Source organism: Dreissena polymorpha, chromosome 3 (assembly GCF_020536995.1).
Source record: "Dreissena polymorpha isolate Duluth1 chromosome 3, UMN_Dpol_1.0, whole genome shotgun sequence".
NCBI lineage: Eukaryota > Metazoa > Mollusca > Bivalvia > Myida > Dreissenidae > Dreissena > Dreissena polymorpha.
The window spans coordinates 131,372,534-131,385,935 of NC_068357.1; the positions used below are offsets into that span (position 1 = coordinate 131,372,534).

The window sequence follows — 13,402 nt, forward strand, 5'->3', positions numbered from 1 at the left end:
ACTATTGGCTGACCTGCCCCTGTGACCTTTAAGGAGAGCTGTGTTGAGCGATTATAACGTAACACACATTATTAACGTTATTCGGCGTAGCTGTCTAAGCCAGCTTTTCACCTTACCTGACCTTTGTAAGTGTCCAACACAATTCAAATAAAATTTCCCGCGGCTAGACACGAATGAATACACTTCATTTATTCCATTGGCTGATTTGATCCCCCAGAACATTGGATACATGACCGCGTCTTTGTAGTTTAGCATGAAACACTGTTTTACTGCGTGTTCAGCATGAAACACTTTTATCTCTTATGAAAAGGCTTGATGGATAGAACAGTATTACACTCAACTCTTGGCATCAATACAGTTTGCGTGTGCCCCTTTATGTTCAGAGGATTGTCAGCGCCAGAGGGTTTGTACTTAAAGGCTATGTTCTCATATTTAGTAATTACTTCCATATTGCTGTCTGTGTACTTGTATATTTAAGTTCATAAAAGTATCGGTTTTCACTATCCTGATATTCGTTTTGGCCAAACCATTTCAAATTGTTTTCGAAATTGAACATTAAACATGTAAAAGTATAAAGTTTTAAACAAGCCGTCATTCCAGCAGTTGAAGCGTTACCTCACTTTAATGCATTGCATTCCAACCCGCAAGGTATCAGGGTCAGTTCGCAGCCAGTAAAACAAGACTATTGTCAAGCAATTTAAGTCCCCTACCGGCTCCACCATCGTCAGAAATTCCAGATTTTTTATATATATATATTTGTTGCCTTTAAAAGTTATCGCAGGATCCAGAAAACCACCATTTTCAGCAGTATGTCTAGTCTATTTGTTGCCATAGCAACCAGAATTTTTTTACGTCGGAACAAAATGAAATGACATGCATAATGTCCATATTGCCATCTATCCATGTTTTAAGTTTCATGAAAAAATATTAAGAACTTTTAAAGTTATCGCAGGATCCAGATAAGTGTGACGGACGGAGACAAAACCAAAAGTCCCCTCCGGTGAGTTATATAATATAGACGCTATCGCGTGAACTAGGTGAACAGGAATTTTCTTAAGACCAGAAATATGTTCAATGAAGATATACGGCGACATAATTACGGTATGTCAATAATAGATTCTTTATGTGTTTTAAACAATGATAGATATTATTTTTGATTAATTTAATAAGAATGATTCCAACTTATTGACCAATGTATTAAGCATGAGCGCGATGATTTTCTATACTGTTAATAATCGAATCAAATAGCAATGCCCGACAAACCACTAAAACATGAAAGTTCGAAGAACGCGCGTATAAATATCTAAAATATGTACGGATACTTCGCGTGTGGCCGCTTGACTTATATGTTTTAATTTCACTTCCATTCTTCTTTTGGTTTCCTGTTTTGTATCTATAGATTTGTGATCACCAATATGTAATGATGTAAAATAAGCCGCGAAAACTCCGCGTAACATCCCGTACTGCGTGTGATGCAGCAAAGAACTGCACAGAAAAGGACATTCGCTATCTTCCATCTCATTCATTGAACTCTACCTTTCACCAACTCCAGCACAATCAACGCTGTATATCTTTTTTTAAAGAGATTTCTTGTTTTTAAATGTTATGTAAAGTATTTCTCAAACAGTCTTTTTCGGCGCAGATTCGGGTTGAGTGCACAACTATTATAACTCAAGGAAAATACTAAACATATACACCAGTTTGACTTCAATCCTCGATCTTTTAATGATTTGGTTACCAGAAGTACCCTGCACACCAATTTTCAAAACACCACTATTAACCTTAATTGTTCTTGCGAACAACTCAAAACTGACCTTTGTGACTTTGACATAAATCAGTGGTGATCTTGTCTTCATATAGGCCATGCATCATGTGAACTATGCAAGCTCTAGAAAAATAATTCTCATGACTTGGTAGTAAAAAAAATGTGATGCTATTTTATTGCATGGAAAGATACAAAAAATGTGATTTTTTCATCATAAAAAATAACAAATAATTTAAACAAGACAAGACTTTATCTTATATATATGATATATAGTAAATGATTTTATATGGCAAAACATACAACAATGTTTGTGGAATATCCGAAAAATAAGAAAAAGAAATACATAAACATTAATTACTTTCAGTCTCAAAGGAGGCAATCACAATCTGTACATATGATTAAAACATGAATAGGACATATTGGATTCAATCTGTACCTTCAGTGTGGCGAGACACATATACATGAAAAGTTCAATATGGGTTGTAATTTATCAAAATAACTTATCTTCTAATCAAACTTTATTCCAAATTGATATCACCAATACAATACAAGCAATGGAGAGAGCATTTTGTGTTTTTTTTTCAAGGGAGATTGATACAATGTTAAAAGTAAACAACACAGAATCAAATAGGCCATTTAGCATCCCATGGATGACTTACATCTTATTGTCACAGTCTGTAACTAACACCTTCAAATTCCAATTAAATCATCATGCTGTGAGAGGGCATTAAAAGCCATTACTCAAAATGAATTGCAACAATAAATAAGGATAAACCAGTAAAACTATGCATGGTATAATAATGTCTTAATGTCATTAGCTAATTCTCCACTGGCTTACACACTACATAATATTGACAAACACATATTACAGGCAAGAATGCTGCTAAATGATGCATGGTATACAAACTATATCTTGAGAGGAGATGACTTCTAAAAATATATATTCTTACAATGTGCCCAAGGTATGATTTCTGGAGCATTTAACTACATGTATTCAGAATCCATGAGTGTTTAACATCTCCAATGCAATCAGAAAATACAACTAACAGTTATGGAAACTTTATTTAAATCTTAAAGATGGCTTGTGAACACATTTTTAGATTATGTCTTGTTCAAGTTGGGTATTGGTTATCAAAGTAGTTTATATCTTTGGATAGTGGAGCTAGATTGACCTAGCTGTAAACCACTCAGACAGCTTTAATTAACATTATTTGTAGAGAGAGAGAGAGAGTTGAGAGTACTGTTAATTTATAACTGCAATTTTAATATAGGAATTTCACATTAAACATACCAAAGTTTGCATTCTGGTGTGTATAGTGTGTGTGTGTGTGTTTGTGTTGGGAATCAGAAGTACCCAGAGGGAATCCCCTCCATTGTGATTGCCACCAACAGAAGAAACCAGAGAGAATACCCTCCATTGTGATGACCAACAACAGAAGTACCCAGAGAGAATCCCCGCCAATTGTGATGGCCATGTACCCAGAGAGAATCCCCTCCATTGTGATGGCCACAAACAAAAGTACCCAGAGAGAATCCCCTCCATTGTGATGGCCACAAACAAAAGTATCCAGAGAGAATCCCCTCCATTGTGATAGCCACAAACAGAGGTACCCAAAGGGAATCCCCTCCATTGTGATGGCCACCAACAGAAGAACCCAGAGAGAATCCCCTGCATTGTGATGGCCGCCAACAGAAGTACCCAGAGGGAATCCCCTCCATTGTGATGGCTACCAACAGATCACAAGAACCCAGGGAGAATCCCCTCCATTGTGATGGCCACCAACAGAAGTACCAAGCGAAAAATCCCCTCCATTGTGATGGCCACCAAAAGACTGAAGTACCCAGAGAGAATCCCCTCCATTGTGATGGCCACCAACATTAGTACCCAGAGAGAATCCCCTCCTTTGTGATGGCCACCAACAGAAGTACCCAGAGAGAATACCCTACATTGTGATGGCCACCAACATAAGTACCCAAAGGGAATCCCCTCCATTGTGATAACCACCAACCTAACCCTTAACTAAAAGTGTTTTTTTCAATCAATATGTAATAAATTGGTAGAAACAAACTATAATAATTACATATTAATAATAATTAAAAAACGATATGGCAAGTACAATTTGCTCACTAATAAAATACAAAAGCCAACAATACAACAAGAACAGTATGAAGGAATTAGATAAATCCAATATTGCATTTGAAAGATATGTACACCTACTTGTTGTTGGCCTAAAGGTTTATCTGCAGAGCAAGTCACAGCTATTACAGATAGGGTAATCACGTGATAGTCTGGATGGCCACATCCATCCCTAGACAGTTATTTCACGCCATTGTATACCCTGTAATACTTTTGTTTAATTTGTAAATGACGCTCACTTTCCAACCATATCATGAAAAATGTAATGAACTTTTATTTCTTATTAAACGTATCTTTAAATCTTGACTCTACTTCCCAAATATTTTTTTGCGGTGATGTAATTAGGTCGTCCCGCTAAGAAATTTTGCAGTGAGTAGTGTCAAGATATAGAGCGAATTTTTATACTAAAAAAACTTTCTTGCGGATATGGCTGGAAAGTGAGCGGCATTACAAAATTAATACAAGTAATAAAGGGTATAGAAAGGCCAACAAGAGGGCCATGATGGCCCTGAATCGCTCACCTGACTCATTAAGATCAGATGAAAACTATGACCTCTATTGTCTACACAATGTTTTTCTATGATTAGACCTAGTGACCTAGTTCCTGACTTTAGATGACCCAAATACAATCCCAATCCAGATTTCATCAAGATAAACATTCTGACCACAGTTCATAAATATTGGATGAAAACTGTGACCTCTATTGTCAACACAAGGTTTTTCTATTTATTTGACCTAGATTTTTACCCCAGATGACCCAAATACAATCCCACCCAGATTTCATCAAGAATTCTGACCAAATTTCATAAAGGTTGGATGAAAACTGTGATTTCTAATGTCTACATAAGGTTTTTCTATTATTTGACCTAGTGACCTAGTTTTTGACCCCAGATGACCCAAATAAAATCCCAACCCAGATTTCATCAAGATAAACATTCTGACCAAATTTCATAAAGATTGGATGAAAACTGTGACCTCTATTGTCTACAGAAGGTTGTTCTATTATTTGACCTAGTGACCTTGTTTTTGACCCCAGATGACCCAAATACAATCCCAAACCGGATTTCATCAAGATAAACATTTTGACCAAATTTCATCAAGATTGAATGCAAACTGTGACCTCTACTGTCTACACAAACAAATTGTTGACGGACGGACGCACGGACTCACGCAGGCACGCACAACGGACGCCAGACATCACACGATCACATAAGCTCACCGTGTCACTTCATGACAGTTGACCTAAATATATGTGTCGGAGATAAACATGAACAGTTGTGGTTAAAATCCCATAGAAACAAGGGCTGTTTGTAAAACATGCATGCCCCCCTATATGGGCTTTTAGTTGTAGTAGCAGCCATTGTGTGAATACGTTTTTTGTCACTGTGAATGGTGGTGGTGGTGGTGGTAGTAGTAGTAGTAGAAGTAGTAGTAGTAGTAGTAGTAGTAGTAGTAGTAGTAGAAGTTATGTAGTAGTAGTAGAAGTAGTAGTAGTAGTAATAGTAGTAGTAGTAGTGGTAGTAGTAGTAGTAGTAGTAGTAGTAGTAGTAGTAGTGGTAAAAGTAGTAGTAGTCGTGGCAGTAGTAGTAGAAGGTGGTGGTGGTGGTGGTGGTGGTGGTGGTTGTGGTGGTGGTGGTGGTGGTGGTGGTGGTGGTGGTGGTGGTGGTGGTGGTGGTGGTAGTAGTAGTAGTACTAGTAGTAGTAGTAGTAGTAGTAGTAGTAGTAGTAGTAGTAGTAGTAGTAGTAGTAGTAGTAGTAGTAGTAGTAGTAGTAGTAGTAGTAGTAGTAGTAGTAGTAGTAGTAGTAGTAGTAGTAGTAGAAGTAGTAGTAGTAGTAGTAGTAGTAGTAGTAGTAGTAGTAGTAGTAGTAGTAGTAATAGTAGCAGAAGCAGTAGCAGCATTACAAGACCAATACTTTAGAATGATCAAATGGGAAAAGGTAACCTAGCACTGGCAGTAAATATGGGGCTCATTTACAGGTCAGATTTGGAATCTCTGCTGTAAAATAAGATTTTGAATGAATTAAAGGGAGGCAAATCTGTTATAAAAAGAACATGTATAAACCATAGTTGTTTCCCTTGTTTGAACCATGCTAAATCCTTACAAGTTTGGAAAGAATTGGATGAAAAATTTGGACTTTATTGCATAAACACCATTTTCTCAATTCAAGGGGAGGTAATTCTGTACTTCATGGACCAATAATGCTCATTTTTTGTAGGGTTCGTGTCCTCATCGATATAAAGACACTGTGCAAATTTGGAAAGGATCGGACAAAAAATGTGGACGATTTTTTAAAGTTTTCACAAAATAGGCAAAAACGAATAAACATGCAAAGTTCAACGAGCTCCTGCGGCCATGTTTTTTGACGAATCAAATTTCTTTGAACAACTTTTTCAGGGGAGCCTTCAAAGGTCATCCCTGTGAAATTTTTTGAAAATCTGATGAGCGGTTTCTGACAAGAAGATTTTTTAAGGTTTTTACCATATATGGTCATGGCGGCCATCTTGGTTATGCGATCAAATTTTTTTTAACAATTCTTTTGTCCCATGAGGGATGCTCCACATGAAATTTAGTTGAAATTGGCTCAATGGTTTAGTAGAAGAAGATGTTTACAAATTGTTTACAGACAGACAGACGGACGCCGGATGCTGAGTGATCACAATAGCTCACCTCGAGCTATCGCTCAGGTGAGCTAAAAATACCTGCCTCGGCATGAACATTGCCATCTTGACTATCACATGATTAACCCCTCTGTATTATGCCAAATAAGGACTTGATCTGGAAAGGACAATTGCCTTTACACAACAATAACAGATTAACTTTTTTCACTTGTTATATGTTATCTACCTTCAATACTTATACACTACCTTTGTATGAATGCACTCAGAAATAAATTCATCTACCTGTCTTAAATTGAATTAAAGAGAATTCAAATTAAATAAGTTTAATAAAAAGGTAAAGAATAAGAGAAAGACACTATTCTGACAAAAACCTTTCCTGTTACCAGTAAACATGCTCAAGACCAAAACTTCAAATTTGTCAAAATAATTTTTGAACAAACAACCTTTTAAACATTCCCTGAGAGAAGAACATTAATATTTCAGAGCTGCACAGATAGGGTAACAAGCCCTCGAGTGGGATGGGTTAACGGTTAAGTCTATAATAACCAGCTTTGTGTTCATAGCCGGGACTTGGCTTGTGCAGGCCTTAAGCATAATTATTATATGAATCTATTTTACCAACAATTATTTGATCCCCTGCTTACATGTATGTTCATCGAAAAATAGTTGATTAACAAAAAACGACTTAATTAGCCCTTACCACGGACACATACTTTTATTTAGCATTTATTTGGTTCAAATCCGTATATTTATAAAAATGCAATTTTCATAGTAACAGCCCTGTGTTGAATATAAATGTATAAATTAATTGTTTTTTCAACATGTCATCGTGAAATAATACTTTATAACATTTTAATTCAACATTTTATTAATTTTTGTATGAAGGGTAAAGTGTTCGTTATAATTGTTACAAATCATGCTAAAAAACCTGATCTTTGCAAACTAAAAAGATACAAATATCCGCCTCAAGGGCAATTTTCCTCTAATTCATCAATATTTTTATTGGACATAACTAATCAATGGGCTCAATTTGACTGAATATAATATAAATTCTTAAATGATTTACCGGACATGACCGCGGATAATTGTAGTGAATTGCAGTTTTATATATAAATAAAGAACAACTAATATGGCAATTAAAAACTGTAGATCGATATGTTATCTTAAATATATATTTAGGGTGAAGCAAGTACAGATAAAACCTCAGTAATACTTATTGAAAGCCAGGCAATATATTAATAAAACAAGAGCACCGCATAGCGGGTGCCAACGCTCTGCTGCGGGTGCAGTTTTGAATAAATGAAAGCTTGTCAGAAGTTTTATATTAGAGGTCGAAGTGACCTTGAAATTTGACCTAGTGACCCAAAAATGGCTGTGGCGTGTAGAACTCATCAAGGTGCAGCTACTTATGAAGTTTTAAAGTTGTAGGTGAAAGAACTTTGATTTTAGATCCAATGTTAAGGCTTTAGCATGATGGGGATGGGGGACAAGCTGGCTATAACAATACCTCGGGTTTTCTCCAAAAACAGCCGAGCTAACAAGGAACACGTCAATGTACATAATACAGGTTAGGCAGTACTTCTCAGCCAGCAGTATTTGCAGGATGTTCCATTTATTTTATGTAATGTAACCCTTAAACACTATTTCATTCGTCACATACTTACATTCTTTAATTTGACACAAGCAATTTATAAAAAAGCAAGTAATATAGTTTTAAAATTGTCTGGTTACAAATTTTGTCCCAGTGAAATGGGATTTCTGCGTGGGGATATAATTAGCATTCGCACGTGAAAAAAAATGTTCTGTAATATGGCCCAAAGAGTGTTCTTAAGATTTTCATTCCTCTACTACAATTCAGCAAATGCCTTAATTTATTTTTTTCTTGAAACATCATAATCAACCAAAAACTGATGTTGTCAACATGCACTCATTATTGATTTTTCACTTTTAAAATTCTACACAATTTGTTGAATTTATAGATATTTCTCACAAAATTTCTCACAAAATGTGCTAATATAAAGTTTATTATTCACATATTAAAGGGAAACAAATCTCATTTACCATTCTTCAGTATTTTTATTCAATATTTCATTAAAAATTGATATTTTGGTATGCACTGATATCGTTCACAAAATGTAACTCTATTTATGAACACAGAGAAAGACATATTGCACCAAAAAATTATATGAATTATCTGAAAGCCCAGAAAATACTTTTGTTCACTGTAAAATTACCTCCCTTTACTGATCCCATATTCATGTATTTTAAATACACATGTGCACATCGAACCACTGTTTTGTTTACACTCATGTGTAGATGACAAACCCAGGATGTATCATTGCATATCTCTTTTTGTAAAGAAAGTAATCCGAGATAAACCCTATAGTTAGTCAGAGAAATACTCGCTTATCAATCATCTTTCTTCACATAATTCCAAACAATCTTTTATGTAAAACAAAGGATGTGTATTCTGAACATATAAACTATGGGAACGGTTCGTCTTGTTAGTACCAAACAAGAAGTAGCATTGATTGTTTCAAATAGATTGATAACTATTGCTTGGTTTAGAGAAATTGATTACTGACAAAATACATACCAAACTTAATAAAGGCAAGGACAGATAACAGCTCCCACAAAAGCTTGACCTCAAAACTTCCAAATATATCCCTTTTTTCTCAAATATAATATTATTCACTTATAATTTTCACACAATTCATAAAGCACATTTCAACAGCATTGAAATAATCGAAAATAAGTGGAATATATGTAAGACATGCCATCCATGAAACCAATCTGACACACCTTTATACAACACAACAATAACAAGGGCTGTTTGTAAAACATGCATGCCCCCCATATGGGCTGTCCGTTGTAGTGGCAGCAATTGTGTGAATACGTTTTTTGTCACTGTGACCTTGACCTTTGACCTAGTGACCTGAAAATCAATAGAGGTCATCTGCGAGTCACGATCAATGTACCTATGAAGTGTCATGATCCTAGGCTAAAGCGTTCTTGAATTATCATTCGAAATTCATTTTACTATTTCGGGTCACCGTGACCTTGACCTTTGACCTTGTGACCTCAAAATCAATAGGGGTTATCTGCGAGTCATGATCAATCTACCTATCAAGTTTCATGATCCTTGGCATATGCGTTCTTGAGTTATCATCCGAAAACCATTTTACTATTTCGGGTCACCGTGACATTGACCTTTGACCTAGTGACCTCAAAATCAATAGGGGTCATCTGCGAGTCATGATCAATCTACCCATGAAGTTTCATGACCTAGGCGTATGCATTCTTGAGTTATCATCCGGAAACCATTTTACTATTTCGGGTCACCGTGACCTTGACCTTTGACCTAGTGACCTCAAAATCAATAGGGGTCATCTTCGAGTCATGATCAATCTACCCATGAAGTTTGATGATCCTAGGCGTATGCGTTCTTGAGTTATCATTCAAAAACCATTTTACTATTTCGGGTCACCGTGACCTTGACTTTTGACCTAGTGACCTCAAAATCAATAGGGGTTATCTGCGAGTCATGATCAACGTACCTATGAAGTTTCATGATTCTAGGCCCAAGCGTTCTTGAGTTATCGTCTGACAACCACCTGGTGGACGGACCGACCGACCGACAGACCGACATGAGCAAAGCAATATACCCCCTCTTCTTCGAAGGGGGGCATAATTATTGTATAACTCTAAAATTGATATACATTAGACAAAAAAGCTTAGGAAATAAATACATACAATTTGTATAATTTAGGGATGGAAATGAACATTAAAATTGGTACTCAAATATTTGGTCAGCGGTATTTGAAAATTCAATCATTTAAGTATTCAATATAATGTAAGCAAGATCTTAAAGTTTTCACACTTTAAGTGAGTGAACATAGAAACTACAAACATAATTTTTAAATGGTGCGACAATCAACACATTCCAACAGTTAAATGTTTTTAATAATTATATATAATTGCAGTAATTGTTTATGCATTTATAATTTAAAAAGTGGACATACAAACAGGTCTTATTCTTCAATGACATCTTTACCAAAATAATGAATATAGTGCCACCAAAAGCATGTTAATTGTTTAATGCTATACACTTGATTATGCTTTTGTTTTTGTTGCTTTTGTTAATTGGTTTTAAAAACGTTATGCACATTTTTAAATAAATGGAAAATACCCATTTCAAATTATACATGGACATTACAATTATATTACCGGTACCTAGCTTTTATTCACCTTGTTAATTGTTCTGTTATGTTTAATTAAACGTTAATTCATCTGCGTTATGCCCTTGATAATAAAACACAGTTGACACTAAGAGATTTAAAGTAACAGCAAACTGTTGTCAACCCTACAATAGTATCCTAGGTGGTACATAGTGTTGGTCATAATTTAAGAGCTAATACAGTCACAGACTGACTGAAGTTAATACAGTATTTAAACAAGAGGGCCAAGATGGCCCTAGTTCGCTCACCTGAGAGGAGTTGGTTCATTCAAACTTTACCAAATGTCAAACTTGACCTAGATATTGTCCAGACAAACACCCTGGTCAAGTTTCATCATTATTTCATCTGCGAGTCATGATCAGTATACCTATGAAGTTTCATGATCCGAGGCGTAAGCATTCTAGAGTTATCATCCAGAAACCATTTTTCTAAGTTGTGTCACCGTGACTTTGACAGCCGTTGTGTGAATACCTTATTTGGCACTGTGATCTTGACCTTTGACCTAGTGACCTGATAATCAATAGGGGTCATCTGCGAGTCATGATTAATATACCTATGAAGTTTCATGATCCTAGGCATACGCGTTCTTGAGTTAACATCCAGAAACCATTTTACTATTTCAGGTCACCCCAACCTTGACCTTTGACCTAGTGACCTGAAATAAATAGGGGTCATCTTCGAGTCATGATCAATGTACCTATGAAGTTTCATGATCCTAGGCCTAACCGTTCTTGAGTTATCATCCAGAAACCATTTTACTATTTTGGGTCACCGTGACCTTTGACCTAGTGACCTGAAAATAATAGGAGTCATCTACGAGTTATGATCAATGTACCTTTTAAGTTTCCTGATCCTAGGCCTAAGTGTTCTTGAGTTATCATCCGGAAACCATTTTTCTATTTCGGGTCATCGTGACCTTGACCTTTGACCTAGCGACCTGAAAATCAATAGGGGTTATCTGCGAGTCATGATCAATGTAGCTATGAAGTTTCATGATCCTAGGCATAAGCGTTCTTGAGTTATCATCCGGAAACCATTTTTCTATTTAGGGTCATCGTGACCTTGACCTTTGACCTAGCGACCTGAAAATCAATAGGGGTTATCTGCGAGTCATGATCAATGTATCTATGAAGTTTCATGATCCTAGGAATAAGTGTTCTTGAGTTATCATCCGGACACCATTTTACTATTTCGGGTCTTCGTGACCTTGACCTTTGACCTTGTGACCTAAAAATCAATAGGAGTCATCTGCAAGTCATGATCAATGTACCTATGAAGTTTCATGATCCTTGGCATAAGCACTCTTGAGTTATCATCCGGAAACCATCTGGTGGACAGATAGACCGACATGAGCAAAACAATATACCCCCTCTTCTTTGAAAGGGGGGGGGGGGGGCATAATGAGAAAACTGCCCCCCTCCCAGCAGCCATGTTATTCAACGGACCAGAACCATTTTTGAACTAAACTCTCGTATCAAGGAAACAAATGTTCTGATAGAGAAAAATGCCCCACCCACTGGCAGCCATGTTTTTTCACCAATCCCGACCATTTTCAAACTCGTCCGAGATATCAATAAAACCAATTTTCACTTTCATGATGATTGGGCAAAAATTGTGACTTCTAGAGTGTTAACAAGGTTTCTCTATAGCCAAATAAGAATAACTGCCCTGCCCACTGGCGGCCATGTTTTGCAACGGATCGGAACCACTTTTGAACTTAACCAATATATCATTAAGACAATCATTTTGACAAAGTTACATGAATTTTGGGCATGAAATGTGACTTCTAGAGTGTTTACAAGGTTTTTCTTTTTTTTTAGCCAGTGACCTAGTTTTTGACCCGGCACAACCCAGTTTCGAACTCGGCTGAGATTTCATTGGGACAGTGCTTCTGACCAAGTTTCATGAAGATGGGACAAGAAATGTGACCTCTAGAGTGTTTACAAGCAAATGTTTACGGAAGGACGGACATACGATGGACAAAGACCGATCAGAAAAGCTCACCTGAGCAATCAGGTGAGCTAAAAAACAAACATCTAGAAAACAGTAGAACCAGGTATTCAAATAGCAAAATACTATTCTAAATACTTATAGTTTTGAAATATTCAAACAATTCAATATTCAATGCCATCACTACTATTCGTTTGTAGTTATAAATATGCTTCTTGGCCATTTATCCACACACATGGAATGCCAGAACCTTTTTTATTCAAGGCATGCAAATCATTGTGTTTTACGCATAATTATTTAACAGCCATTTGTCACCCTACTGCATTTTTTATTGATCCTTTTCTGTCAAGTCTTTATTGGATGTGGTCCTCTTGATGAAACCAGTGTGAAGCCCCAGCACGCAACAGTAAAAATAGTAGCCAATCAGAATGGTGATGCACTGCAATCCCATGATGCCCGCAGATCGGCGGTTCAAGGTCAAGGTAGATGAAATGATGCAGAGCAACATCACTGAAACATACAACATGTCCATTGATTGAAAGATCCAAATGTGCACAAACAAATTCAGTATTGAGAAATTGACTATATTTAATATTTACATGCTTCTTTAAAAATATATACCCATACAAAAGTGTCACACAGCAGTTACAAAAGTAAACATAAGCTTCCTTTACGCTTTCATTTAATTAAAA

The 13,402-nt window shown here is 36.3% G+C and overlaps 1 protein-coding gene across 7 annotated transcripts in view; it reads right to left on the minus strand.

Moving 5' to 3' along the window:
* Positions 1 to 1,996: 1,996 nt before the first annotated feature.
* Positions 1,997 to 13,402, minus strand: part of LOC127871481 (uncharacterized) — a 362,002-nt gene continuing 350,596 nt past the window's right edge. For 3 of the 7 annotated variants that reach the window (XM_052414446.1, XM_052414445.1, XM_052414444.1), the window contains exon 10: positions 1,997 to 13,220. The gene's annotated coding sequence lies outside the window, so the exon portion shown is untranslated. The remainder of the gene's footprint in view (positions 13,221 to 13,402) is intronic. The other 4 variants (XR_008045365.1, XR_008045368.1, XR_008045367.1 and 1 more) reach the window with 4 other exon arrangements.